The sequence below is a fragment of the Hipposideros armiger genome, unplaced genomic scaffold (assembly GCF_001890085.2).
Source record: "Hipposideros armiger isolate ML-2016 unplaced genomic scaffold, ASM189008v1 scaffold_1422, whole genome shotgun sequence".
NCBI classification, from domain to species: domain Eukaryota; kingdom Metazoa; phylum Chordata; class Mammalia; order Chiroptera; family Hipposideridae; genus Hipposideros; species Hipposideros armiger.
The window spans coordinates 139,244-153,978 of NW_017732772.1; the positions used below are offsets into that span (position 1 = coordinate 139,244).

The 14,735-nt window shown below is 39.0% G+C and overlaps 1 protein-coding gene across 4 annotated transcripts in view; it reads right to left on the bottom strand.

Annotated features, from left to right (window-relative positions):
* Nucleotides 1–5,449, bottom strand: part of GUCY1A1 (guanylate cyclase 1 soluble subunit alpha 1) — a 53,660-nt gene extending 48,211 nt beyond the window's left edge. Inside the window, exons 1-2 of one of the 4 annotated variants that reach the window (XM_019633864.1) lie at nucleotides 5,293–5,449; nucleotides 4,832–4,905 (exon numbers count right to left, since the gene is read on the bottom strand). The gene's annotated coding sequence lies outside the window, so the exon portion shown is untranslated. Of the gene's footprint in view, nucleotides 1–4,210; nucleotides 4,655–4,831; nucleotides 4,906–4,992; nucleotides 5,045–5,066; nucleotides 5,255–5,292 lie in introns of those variants that run through there. The other 3 variants (XM_019633863.1, XM_019633865.1, XM_019633867.1) reach the window with 3 other exon arrangements.
* Between the last annotated feature and the right edge of the window lie 9,286 nt (nucleotides 5,450–14,735).

Genomic DNA, 14,735 nt, shown 5'->3' on the forward strand with positions numbered 1-14,735 from the left:
AAATCAGGAGTATATCCAACAGAGAAATGCCCTGATGGTAACAAGGCTCTCAAACCATACCAGTTCCGGATGAGTTAAAGGAACTGAATATTGCCATAGAGACTACAAGAGTTGTCATATATACAAACAGTTTGTGTAAGTATTCTAAGAGGTAAAAATTGGGATTTGAGTATTATAGAGACAAACAGTATATATCAGTATAAGAGTTCTTATGCTAAAAACAGATCAAATAAAGAAATGCCTCCTATGTTTAATATAAATCTTGATAAATAGTTTGCCTAAATTGATCTTCCTATTTTCTGTGAATTCAGAAATAAGATAATCTGCCAAGGATGAAAGAAGTAAGGATCACTTGAGAGGACTGGAAAGCGGGGAAATCTAGAACATGTACTATGGAGATTTTGATATGGAATTATCCAAAAAAGAATAAAACAAATTCCTATCACTGTTCACCATTTGTTAAACTGAAGTTAGAGTAAATCAGATTCTAGTGGCAAGAGATTTGAGGGTTGGGGTAGAGCTGACACTGCTGTCCAAGACGAGTATAAGAGAAGAAAACATGAGAAAATTTGGGGGTGGCCAAAGAACAATAATGGGAAGAGAGGGTGTTGGGTAGTGGTGAGTGAGTGGAATTACTGGAAAGATAGGAGATTGAGGTTAGAAAGGGAATTTAAGCTTTCTCAGCAGGGGCAATTCTGAGTGATGCAAAGGTCCAGGTGGGCAAATACCTTGGATTCCCAAAGGGAAATGGAACAGGTTAAGGTACCATGAAAGCCAAATAGTAGATGTTGAACAAAGTCCTGAACAATGACAGCTGATTAATGTGTAGGAAGAAAAACCTCCGTTATTTTGGATTCCTGAGGAAAGTGGAATATTTAGGGGGTTGACAAACACTGGTAATTAGGAGAGGTTAACACCAGTGAAGGATGTAAACTCAGAAATACCAAGGGAAGTTGGGCAATGGTAAATAATAGTTTACAAGCAGTTCTGAACAGGCTGCAAGCCATATGAGAGAAGATCATAATATTCCATGGAAAGTCATTATAAAACAAATAAAATTCTTTAAATTGTATTCTTGAATAGAGCAACCTGTAGCATCATGGCATAAAAAAAATACCTTAATTTAATAATTACAAAGATAACAAATGAAGCTTATTAGACACCTACTATGTGCCAGGTACTATGAGTCCAATGATGAATATTCTGAGGGAGATTTGAGCTTGATAACACATACAGACATCTACACAGATATTTTTAATGAATGTAACACAGGGATAGGGGATTTGTAGATAGGTCAGACCTGGCAAAAATGTCAGGATTAAGAAGTTTTCCTTGATCTTCCCAACTTCCTTTCCCCAGGGCATTCACTCCCAAAGCTATTGTCTTCTGTTGGTTTCTTGTTAATTCCTACTTTGGTGAGAAGGAAGAGGTGGTATGTGAGTTAATTAATGTGAGTTGAATTTGATTTTCTGTAAGGGAGAGCTCATTTTAATAAAAGATTGTTAATGGCCAGAAAGCATTCCAGGTAAGTGAAGGTAACTAACTACAAGCAGTGAGAATCTCACATTTTCTGTAGCAAGGGAAGCTCATGCTCCTCAAATTTTATAAACTGGTCATTCTCTTCTATGTGGACTGAGGGGGGAGCTGACCTAAAGCTCTTGAGTCTTTGAAAGTAATTCTAGGAAGATGAAGCCTGTTGACCTGAACTCAGAGGAAAGAAAAATATATGAAATAGGTCAGATACTTCCAAACTGTTTGAGAAAAATAGAAGCAAATGTGATTCAGGGTAGCCAAAAATTTATTCCAATCCCAAGTAAGTCAACTAGTCAATGAGCAACTAAATTTGTTCATCTAAAGACCTAAACATTGCCGAAAGCCTTTCTTTTATCAGATCAAGATGGATATACCCAAAACAAAACTATTACACAGGCACCTAATAAAGACTTAATAAATCTAGATGGCCGCCAGACTAAAAACCATTAAAATTATTGATATTTTAGAAAGAAAAATATCTGTTTCTACAAACATACAGAAAAGTAATACATAGTAATGTTTAAGAAAAATTATTTGGGTAAATTTTATAATGTAAGTGGTATAAAAATCAGTGCCATAAAAGTTATATATTCTAGCAAATCAAAGAAAAGCCAAGCAACTTCCTGGAAAATCTGACGTATAGGAAATATTCTGAATAACTAATTTCCTCCAATTTTTTCCCATTAATAACTTTTTGGCTTGATTGATTCTTAAGACTAATTCAATTTTTATCTGTTTCTGGAAAAAGGTTAATTAGAAACTTTTGGGATACATATGTTGTTTTAAATTAACTTGTAAAATATCAGTATTTTCCTTCCTACACTCATATTAATTGTTAGCAAATGCAACCTACAATATAAATACAGAATTTAATTTTCCTTGTATGGTTTCTGATAAAATTCAAGGTTAAGCAATATTTTTATTTATCAAAAAAGTAATATTAACTAAAGATATTTTCATTTCAAAAATGCCAAAACTGTTGACATTCAGTCACAAAAATATTTTATTGAGTTATTCTTAATAGAAATAATTTAATTTTATTTATCACTTACTTCTTTAGTTTTTAGTAAAATATATTAAAATTTTCAAAATAACGCCTTAAGGCAAGATCACTTAATAAACCATAGTTATAAGAGATATACGTACTAAGCATTGTGAAGTTTTCCACATTTCTTTTTCTTTTAAGATACAAATGAAATACCTTTACATTTCCTTCCACATTCTCTAAAAGAAAATTATTTTAGACATGTTATTTTTTACCTGAACATCAAAAAACAGGGCTTTTCAGGGGCTATATATATTCATACACTATGAAACACCATATCAGGCATAAATACTTTATATTTCTGTTGGGTTTCAAAGAGAGAAAAATATAATTTTACTTTTCTCTGTCATATACTAGAAAGAAATCTTATAGTACAAGAAGAAAACAAGATACCTATCTACTCATTACAAATTTCTACCAAATAAACTTTATCGACCTAAGTTTCCTAACTGATAGACTTGAAAACATGGAAGTAGGTCCCTTTTTTATGAAACGTTTAATTATTGTAACACTGTTTAATTATTCTAGAATGGTTCCTGCTATTTTATGTCTGCAGGCTTTATAGAGAGGCCATATTGTTTTGACAAGAAAAAGTATAGCTTATATACTTTAATTTCACAGTTCTCCTTTTTCTATTGGGTCACGGATCTCTTTGGATATCTAAGGACTCTAGACTATCTCCCTACAAATGGAGCAACTCCAATGTTTAATAAGTTTCCAGGGACTTCATGACCCCTTGAAGCAGATACACAGACCCTGAGTGATTTAGCTACTGAACAGAACATAGACTACACAGACAATCCCCAATGAAAGAGTAATAAAAAATTTATATGGCTTTCTGACAAATTAAGATTTGCTTTGGAATTTTAGACATTCATATACTTGTTATATTGTTAATAATTTTTACCACTCTTCATAACATATAGTCCCTGAAATGACCACAGCAGCAGAAAAAAATATATATGTATAGCCATTTTAGGAAAAGCTTAACAGATTACTTCTACATTATGAACCAAGATATAAAAATCTATACCTATCATTAAATGTTTTGATATTTATTTATATGAAACCAGAGGGTTAACGATGTCCCTACCAAGCCCCAGTCCTAGTAAGTAGGTAGGCATTTAATGAAATCAGCATCAGAGGACTAACCCTGAAAAATCACTACTGATATGTTACAAATGAAGTTCTAATTACATATATATATATATATATATATATATATATATATATATATATTATATTCTGTTTCAAAGGAGTTTTCAATATTTCGGAAACCAGGATATCTTCGGCCAGTCACCATTAAGTGAAATGTACAACCTTCTGGCTTACTTCAGAAGATGTAAACTGTTTATCAAGTGCAAAATGAAGAAACAACCATGTGGAAACAAGCGAGGGAAAAAAAAAAAAAAAGGACTCACGAAACCCATCGCATGATCACATTGCAACGCAGCCCCCCTCACACCCATGTCCCAGGGCGGCTGCTTAGCACACAGAGTACAGGCTCCAGGCAATGCGATGCGCCGGGACGGTGGTGACCCCTTGCTCACCGCATCCCCAGGTACGGCAGTCATAATGAAAACATAAATTAGAATGCCAAGCAGTAATTAGCACACACGCACACGCACTTACTCTTCGGTCTAGCCCCGAACAGCCCCGCTGGAAGTTTGCTTGCTTCTTTCTCTAAGCAATCCAGCTATCGTAGCTGTTTGCTATCCAGGAGAGCGAATCGCTCACCCACACCGTAGCAGGCGGGATGAAGTTTCGGTGAAGCCCAGATGCAGCCTCCAGCTCTGCTGCCTCTAATGTCCCCGCATCCCTTTGCTGTTCCAGCTCGCCCTCGCGTGCGCCGCAGGCCGCCTCGCTATGCCGGGCTGGCGGACCGAGCTACCCGGGTGACCCAGGGTGGGAGCGCAGAGGCCCCCGCGCGTTCTCACGCCTGGGATCCGAGAGCGCAGCCGCGGGTGCGGTCAGCCCGGCGCCCACCCCGCGACAGTCTGTCCTCCTCCCCCGGGCGTCGCAGGTCCCCCGAGCCCTGAGCCGGGCACCCGGGCGCCGTCTCCTTTGCTCCCTCGGTCCTTCCCAGCGTGGGAACCGGGCCCGCCCCCCCCCCCCCGCGGGGCTGGGAACGCAGGGAAATTTTCCCGGGGTTTCGGGGGGTGGGTAGGAAAACCAACCCGGGCTGGAGGCCCGGGCACAGGGACCGTCCTTCTAGGGAGCCCCGACCCGCGTGGGGACGCAGCGACCACTTACTCGGTGGCCTCCCAGAGCTCGGGGCTTTGTTTCTGGATCTCCAGCAGATCAAGGGCGCGCCTCGCAAAGCCGCACTGCAAACCCAGAAAGAGAGTGGGCGTCAAGGGCGGAAGGGGGACGGGGGGGTGGGGGGGGCAGGAGAGGCGACTCTGCGGTGGCACCTGTCAGTCTCTGCGTGAGTGCACCCACCACACGCAGGGCCGCGGAGCTCACACTTGGGCTCACTCCTGTCTACCTGCTCAACAGGCTGGGCGGGACGCGACGTGTCTAGCGAACCCGATTCCCGCGCTGCTCCGAAACACGCAATCGGTTCTAGTCGCTGTCTCTCCCGGTGTCTCCGTATCTCTCTGATGACCCCAAAGGATCCCGGCAGCTCCTTTCCCCACTGCACTTGACTTCTCAGAACCCCTCCCCTTCCCTGCACCGAAAGACTGAAAAAGAAAGCAGCGGCTAAAACACACCATGGTGAGGTCACTCAGGGCCCTGTCCCTGGGCTGCTGGCGGCGCTCCCTCCCTTGCAGGTGTAGGTCGCTTAGGGCAGCTCCCAGCTGCTGTCTGCTTTTTGCTTCGGGTCTAGTGCAATGAAAGTGTACGAAAACTGCACAGAAACCTGTTTGTGGAAAACCAGCTTGGTGCTGAGTCCCACCCACCACACCCAGACTAGGGCAGGGGAACTGAGTCCTGGCCCTTCCAGCTACCCAATCGCCATCCCAACAGTTACACCAAGAGAAAATGGGACGGGGACAAAGGAAGAGAAAGGAAAATAAGACGGAGGGAACTCATGGGAAATTTGGCGTACTTAAAAAAAGAAATCTCCTCTCTGCACTGATCCAGAAAACCTGTAGTTTTCCACAGTTAAAAATTCCAACCTTTTTGCTGGGAAGTTGATATCTGCATGGATGCTTTTCTTGTCCTGGTTTTCAGGTTTAAAATCCATCTACTCCTTTGCAAACGCAATTTAATGGTTACAGAGTATTTGCATCTTTCCAGTGAGGTCTTGATTCTGCTTGGTTCAGTACATTTGAGGGGGTGGGGTGAGGGGATGAGGGGGCCACATGTGTATATTCCATCACAGAAATATAAGTTCTGATATTGTTTTTGTGTTACCTTTCTCACTTTTAAAAAGATCTCATTATGCTTTTTCATTGTGAGTTCACAATTAACCATGATTATTACGTGATCCTTCTCCAAACCCAGGAACTTTGAGACAAATTGTTCACAGATATCTCCAATTATATTTCTCCCCAAACCCACCACATAATCTGGTCCCATTTTTGACTCATCACATTTGTATATTTTTTACCCATTCTTGCCTACATGCTCTTCTCATGGCAAATAGTCAGAATAAGTTTAAAAAAAGACATTTAAGAAAAAAGGCATTTAAATATACCTTGCATTAGTATCAGGCAAAAGTTTAAAGCTGTAAGTTTGAATTTGTGGTTCTGCCACCTCTGAAACCTTCTCTTCCTCTGCTCCCAACCCATGATAATCTCTTGGGTCAGTAAGGCTTCTCTCCTCACAGTGCTCTTTAAAACCTAGAAGGAAAAAAAATAAAAAGAAATACCCACAAGTGCATAATTGAAAGAGAAGCTCACACTATTTTTAAAAAAAATAAGTTTAATGACATGAAAGTGCAGAAGAAGAGACTTTTTTGTTTTTAACAGGAAAAATACTTCACAACAGAGCAGCCTTAGACTTAGGCCTTAAAAAGTTGGTTGTATTTGGGAAAAGATGAAATAGAGGAAGCTTCTTTTTGTTTTGTTTTGTCTTCAGTCCAAGGAAAGCTTGAGAGGAAAGGCATGGAGGTGGGAAGCCATGACCTGACTAGTCAAGAAACAGAAAGTGGTATCATTTGATAGAAATACAATGTACATTTATAAAACTATAGGAAGGTAAAGTGGAAAGACCGGTTCCGTTCAAATGGCCTCTTTGTCCTCTAGTTGCCATGCACTGTGGGTCTATATAAAACCTGTTTTTTGTTGTTTGTTTTTATTTTCCTCTACTGCCATTACTCTTGTCAACAGGCCTGTCATCCTGGAATGTGACTTGCTAAAGCTGTTAATTTCTGCTTTTACCATCCTCAAATTCTATAGCACACCCAAATCCTTGATAAATGTTTCATTGAACCTCAGTCATTTCTGCCAGGGCCTACTCAGTTTTATCCACTCTCAGCTAGAGCGTGTCTTGTATTCTTCTCCCATCCTTTGTACCAGGAAATGAGGTATGTGGGAAAAGCAACCAATCTACGGTTGAGGGTGGCTGGAATCATCAAAAGGTAATTGTGAAAGACATTCCTTAATCTGGATATTTGATAGGCCCTGAAAAAGTACTGAGAGTGCTTTTGTACTCGGTAGGTAATCTTTGCAGCCTAGGTGTCTAGCAATGAACATGGTTCCTAGTAGGAATTCAGTGGAATCATGTATCCACTCATCAGATGACTGATGAGTGAATACATGAATACCTGAATATTTCATCATCTTCCACGTCCATTCTCCTGTCTTACAGGTGACGCGTGTAGGTTAAAACCTACTTGCCTCCACTTTATTGAGGACAGGCAAGTTGTCATGCCAACTGAGTAAAAATGTTAACAAGGACAGCTATTCAGTTTAAAGCAACCCTGGGTAACTTTGTTGACTTAGGCAGAACAGCTCAAGTGTTCTTCTCAAGATGCCTTGTTATTCTTGTATTCACAATTGCCAACAGTACAAAGCATTCAAACATGCATTCTTTCCACACTTGCAAATGACAATGACAACCAGAGATAGAATCCAACTCTTCGCTACTCAGAGTGTGGTCCCTGTATCAGCAGCATCAGCGCGACCTGTGATCTTGTCAAAAATATGGAACCTTAGTCCTCACCCCAAACTTACTGATTCAGAATGTTCATTTAACAAAATCCCCCATTGATTCCTATGCATATTATCATTTGAGAACACTGATCTACTATCAACTCATTAAGTTTGCTAGACCTGGAAACTGGTTATATGATTCTCTTTAAACCTAGGGATTTTTAGAACAAGCACCTTTCTTTTTTCTGAGATATTATTGCCATGTCAGTCCAAATAAAGTAACAGGACTAACGGATTCATCTCTACTGGCTTCTTGGTCTAGTTCATAAACCAAACCCATAAGTTCATAAGCCAAAAGGAATTGAGACATAGGGGGAGGAGCAATGCAGCAGGAGGGAGAAGGTGAGAGGACCATTGTACAGGTCTGTGCGCTTTTTTCTTATATGTGTCAGGGGCAGAAATTCACTTTATTTTTTTAGCAGACAAATCACTGATTGTACTATTTATCAAATCAGGATAACTTGTCAAACACAAGAAAGATATGATAAACTTCATTATCATTTTTCCTTTCTATCACTCTTTTATCCTCCTTCTTAAGATTACTTGCTTTCAACTTATTTTAAACACACCCAGTTGGACAAATTTTGCACTGGTAACTTGTAATTATTGGGACCATGTTAGCACTTCAAAATGTCTCTTTTGGAGTGCAAAGGTTTAATTAGGAAACACAGACCATGTGAAGTTGGAGTCCCTAAATTTCTAGTCCTGGTAGGACATTCATGAAGCAGCTTGGATTTAAGAGATTCAAATGGTGACAGAAATGTTGTTCGCTATATTTTCTCAAAATAAATGGTGGTTTTTAGCAGTAAATAGAGTGGTAGGTAGAATAATGCCTGCCAATCCCTGGCCTAAAAATGTCCATGTCCTCATCCCTGAAACCTGTGAATATATCATGTTAAATGGCACCAGGCAAGGGGGAATTTAAATCGCACAGAGAATTAAGATTGTTAATCAACTGACCTTGAGATGGGGAAATTATCCTAGACTACCTCTGTGGGCCCATTGTAATCACAGGGTCCTTGAAATAAATGAAAGACGGAGGCAAGGGAGTCAAAGTCAGAGAGCATCAGAGTGATGCAATGTGAGAAAGACTTGACCAGTAATTGTTGGATTTGAAGATGCAAGGGGGTTATTACAAGGGATGTGTGCAGCCTCAAGAAGCTGGATCAGAATAGAAAATGGATTCCCCCTTAGAGCCTCCAGAAAGGAACACAGCCCTGCCAACACTTTGATTTTAATCCGGTGAGACGCATTTCAAACTTCTGACCTCCAGAAATGTAGGATAACCCATCTGTATTGTTTTAAGTAGCTAGGTTTGTGGTTGTTACCTTAACAATGGGAAAGTGGTACAATTTTAGGTACTGGGAAGTGGGGTGCTTGTGTAACAAATATCTAAAAATATGAAAGTAGCTTTAGGATGGGGAAATAGCAAAGGCTGGAAGAATTTTGTGGAGCAATGTTTTTCAAAAACCTAGTTTGCTTTGAATGCTCTGTTGAAAAAAAAACAAAAACGGATGTTAATTTTGCTAGTAAGGACTCAGAAGCATAGTAGAGAATTGGAAGCCATGGTAGAGAAAACCTATGTCATCTTAGAGAATACATAATATGTCATGAGGGACTGCTGGTATAAATATGAATGTTAAACATGCTGCTGGTGAGGACACCGGTGGCAACGAGGAATCCGTTATTGGAACTGGAGGAAAGGATATCCTTATTATATCATGGCAGATCTTAGTGAATTGCAGTCTGCCATATGCAGAAATGATGAATTTGGATATTTAAGGGAGAATACTTCTAAGCAAAGTGTTGAAGTCACTGCCTGGTTTCTTCTTGCTGTTTATGGTAAAACGTGAGAGGAAAGAGAGATTGAAGGAAAAACTATTAAGTAAAAAGGAACCAGGGCTTGGTGATTTAGAAAATTCTCAGCTTATCTAGATTGCAAAAGATGCCACGCCGTACTTTCCCAGGTAAACATAATGTTCTTGGGCTTTGGTGATACTGAGTTTATCGATTCTCATATTTTAAAAAATCCTCTAAACATATTTATACAAAGATTCCCATATTTCTATTTTATGTCTTAAGGCAATAGTCATATTGACTCTTTTATTTCTAATATCATTAAATAACATTAGTATTCTGTAAGTTGTTTGTGTTTCAAAAAGAGACAAAAATGGTACCGCTCCCTCATAGGAATAAGTTATTTCATTGACTTCAGGAAACTGGAAAAAAAACACAGGGTCGAGGCAATGACAGAAACAGTCCCTAAGAGGGGGCCGGCTGAGTGACTCAGTTGTTTAAGAGAGCGACCTCTGAGCAATAGGGTCGCTGGTTTGATTCTCACTGTGGACCAATGAGCTGCACGCAAGCTGAGCTGCCTCTGAGCTGCCAACAGGTGGCAGGATGGCTCAGCTGGTAAGAGCACGTGCTCCTAATTACAGGGTTGCCGGTTGAACTCCTGCATGGGATGGTGGGCTATGCCCACCCGCAACTAAGATTGAACATGGCATCTTGAGCTGAGCAGCCTCGAGCTGCCGACAGGTGGCCGGATGGTGACTGGACTTGGAGCTGAGCTAGCTGCTCCCTCCACAACTAAGATTGAAGGGTGACAACTTGGCTGTTCCCCTTCCCCAATTCCCCAACACTGTTCCCCTTCCTTAATTCCCCAATAAAATCTAAAATAAATAAATAAATAAATACATACATAAATACATAAATAGTCCATAAGATAAATGGGTTAACGGATACTGCAAAATGAAAGTTTGTGAAATTTGTTCAAAGGCATGTGTTGAATATAACTCTATCCAGTTAAAGGTATTTCACATGAATAAAAATTGACAAGCTTAAAAAGAACACTTTAGTCATACAAAGATACAGTCTGTAAAAAAAAAAAAGAGTCCATAGCTATGGTTAGTTCTAAAATATATTTAGTTTTTGATATTGCTTTTCTTTTCTAGCTTAGTCCCCCATGCCACCCCACTTTCACAAGATTTCTATGCATTCTAAAATAATTAGCCATACAGAGACAGAGTCTACTTACTGAGTCTTTGACTTTACTATTTTTTAAATAGAAAAACTAATGCCAGCTGCCAACAAAGAAGTTATTTGGACTATATGTCATAGCCCCAAACTGGAAAGAATTCAAATGTCCAGTGCATGAGTGGATGAGCAAATTATGGTACATCCAATGGAATACTACTCAGCAAAAGAAAAGAAGAAACTACTAATACACACAATACAAATGAATCTCAAAAACATTATCCTGAGGAAAAAGCAGGCACAAAAGAGTACATACTGCATGATTCCATTTAAATGAAACTCTAGAAAGGGCAAAACTAATCTAAATAACAAAAGGCAGATTAGTAATTGCCTGGAGCCAGGGAGGGGAGTTACCAGCAAAGGGGCTCAAGGAAATTTGGGTGATGGAAATATTATATATTATAATTGTGGTGGTGGTGATGAGGGTATACATTTACCAAAACTCACTGACCGGCACTCTTAAAATGGGCATATTTCATTTTAGGTACATTTGTCTCAGTAAAATCGGTTTTAAAACAAGAGCTGCAAATAATAACAACAACAACCAAGGTTATTAAAAGAAGGACAAGTGAATTCTTTTCTGGGGTTCTAACATAGTAATTGTCAAGAAAAAGAATCGTAATAGTTAATATCGTAAGATGTTAATTGTGTGCCAGATACTGCTGTAAACACTATATGCGTTACGCCATTTGTTTCCTCTAGTAATCGCTTGAGGTAGGCACTATTATTATGCATGCTTAACATATGAGAAAATTGAGGTATAGGGAGATGAAGCAACTTTCCCCAAATCACACAGCTAACAAGTGGCAAAAGCAGGACTCAAACTCAGGCCGTCTAACTGATCACTCTGGGGTATGAATCACTCTGGCCATTCTGCAAAGAGCTTATGAATTATGCAAAATAAAGAGGCCCAGTTTAGAATTGTTAAATCAGATTCTTTGGGTACTGGCAGGTCCCAGGAACCAGCATTTTCACTGGCATCTGTATACAGCACTGATGGTTGAGGGTCACACTCAGAAACACTAAATATTTCAAGGTTGTAAAGTTGTCTTATTGAGGACGTCAGGTACACATTCCTGACACCATCATGTAATGGGTTTGGGTTTTCAACACTTGCACTTTAAACTATTTATAAATTCTCTTAATTTCTTTGCTTGACATTAGTTTAAGCTACCAAATAAGCAGTGGAGAACATGAGTTTCAATAGTTTTATTTCCCAATAGAACAGTTAACTAGATAGAGGTAGTGTGTTTCCATTTAATGATGCAACAGAATGACTGTCTGCTGTTTCAGGGTTTGCTGCATAACTGAGTTGAAATCATTTTATTTAAAAAAAAACAGTTGTAATAGAATATCACTTTTAGAAATAAGCATTGAATCACACTTAGAACTTTTACATATGACTATAAATATGTGAACCTCTATGAGCCCTTTAAGAGAAGCTTTCCATGGCCATGACCTACTGACCTACAGAAAAGAGTGCATTCTGTATGGAAAGACATGTTTGCAACTTTTCAAATAATAGTGAATTAAACTAAAAGTATACGTTAGTCAGCAAAATGCCACCCTCCTTTTAAAATATTGTAACAGATAAAACACATTCTGCTTCCAGTTATACTTTCATAACTTAAAGCCGGTACGAGAAAAATCATACGCCTCTCACTAAGCAGCCAGTGGGAGCAAGGCCTGCTGATTTCCACCATTCTTACACAGCACAGTCACCGACTGGCGATGTGTTGTACCAATGAGCTAATGAGGCTGTTCCAGAAACATCCAACACATGGGTATCAATTTTGCTTTTGGTTTTCACTTTACTTCCGAAGCCAAGATGCTTTTTTTGAGCCTTGCTCATAAGAGTGTCTCGTGTATGCTTTTCCTTCTGGGAGAAGTGAAGCACATAGATCTGAAAACTGCAAAAGGCAGCCAAGGAAAATGTGATGCCGCTTCCATGATGGTCTCGCCAGATGGGGCCAAAAGGCACATCCTAAGCTTTGGTTTAAAAAAAGAAACTGAATTCAAGTTTCAGAGTAACGAGAACTCTGTTTTAACATAAAGAAAAGCCAAGTTATGCAGAGACACATTTGTTGGAATCCCATTTTATGAAAATGATAGTTATGGCTGCTGCTCTTATATTTATAACATAGTTTGTTTAAACAATTGACAATATTACCTAAGGGAAACAGTATCTTACCAAATATCTTTCTTCTTACTTTTTAAAATTAAATTTATTGGGGTGACATTGGTTAATAAAGTTATGTAGGGTTCAAGTGTACAATTCTATAATACATCATCTGGATATTGCACTGTGTTCACCACCCCAAATCAAATCTCCTTTCGCCACCATATAGTTGGCCCTCTTTACCATCTTCTACCTCCCCCGCCCCTCTTACCTTCTAGTAACCACCAAACTGTTGTCTATGTCTTATGTGTTTTTGTTTGTTTGCTTGTCTTATCCATTTGCTGCTTTCAGTATTATTTGAATACATTTATTCATAAGATATATGTACCTCTGTGTTGATTTCAGCATTATTCACAGTGGCCAAGACATGGAAGCAACCAAAGTGTCGTCCTTTGATAAATGTTTGGATAAAGAGGATGTCAGACATATATATGCATATAACTCAGCAATAAGAAAAAATGGAATACTGCCATTTGTGACAGCATGGATGGGTCTTAAGATTATCATGCTAAACGAAATAAGTCAGACAGAAAAAAGTCTTCTTCTTAGAGTAATTCTATTTTGGTCTGATTATAAAACTAAAGCAAATAATAAAAGGGCCTTCCCTTTCCAACCCCATGACATATGTGCAGAGAAACCCTTCCCAGTGGAGAAGGCCTAACAATGCTGGATAAAAATTTAAACACAGTTTTAAGACTTAACCGGGCTGGTGTCCAGAGAGGGCAAGAAGCTGAGACTAGAAAGAACGAAGAAGCAGAGCCTCATAGGTAAGCAAGCATGGGAGCTGGCAACTGCTCTGAGGTTATCTGCCTATAACTAGTGAGCAGGGCCTTGGGATACTTGGCGATATGTGCAAGGGAGATAGAAGGCAAAACCAAATACAAGTAGGAAATGACAACACGCTTAGTAGAAATCTTGGAGGAGGTATTTTCACACAAGCTATTTTCTCTTTTTTGGTACTGACTCAGAATGGAGCAGGGAAGAAAACAAGTCTCTCCTGAGTATTCTTGATCCCAAACCTGCAGTGACAGTTTGGGGTTGGAAATTCACACAAATTTAGTGGCTTGAACATCCCCAGGCAGAACCTTTATTTTAAAGTGGTCATGTGTTGGTAATCCCACTGGAGCCTGGCAGAAACAAACACAAATCCTCCCTAGGGAACCCACTTTAAAGAAAGTCTTTAAATAATTTCTACCAATGAAGTCCCGGGAAAAACTGAGCCTGTAATAAGGAAGTCATCAATTATGTGAGGGAAATGCCACCATAAATAATAGAAAGAAGAACTCAGTAAGTTAACAGTCAGACTTGCAAGGACTATGAAAGTAGAAATTATTCAAAACAGAATATGCAGTAAGCATGTTTAGTACATTTTTAAAAATAAAATGTATTCATAACATCAGAAAGGAGAAAGACTATAAAACTTGACCAGCTTGAAACTGGAACCAAAGAAAACTTCCAGAAATGAAAAATACAAAAATTTAAAATAAAATCTCATGGAAGAGTTAAATAGCAGATTAGATGAGTGTGAAGAGAATGTTTTAGGTCTAAAGAAATAAACAGAATTTAGGCAAAGGTGTGGATGAAATATGGACAGATTAGGATGTATAAAGGGTTGCACCAAGAGAGAACAGAGATTTAGTGGAATGACAATATGAAAAGGGACAAATGCTTAGATTTTGCATACTTAATTCAGTCACCCATCCTCTTGTTTACCCAATAATTCACAAGAAGTATAAATATTTTTTTAAATCCACTCATAAAGGCATTTGATAAAATGACCAAACCAAAAATAATGTCTTAAAGGCAACCAGAAAGAAACTATCATATATAATGGAATAAC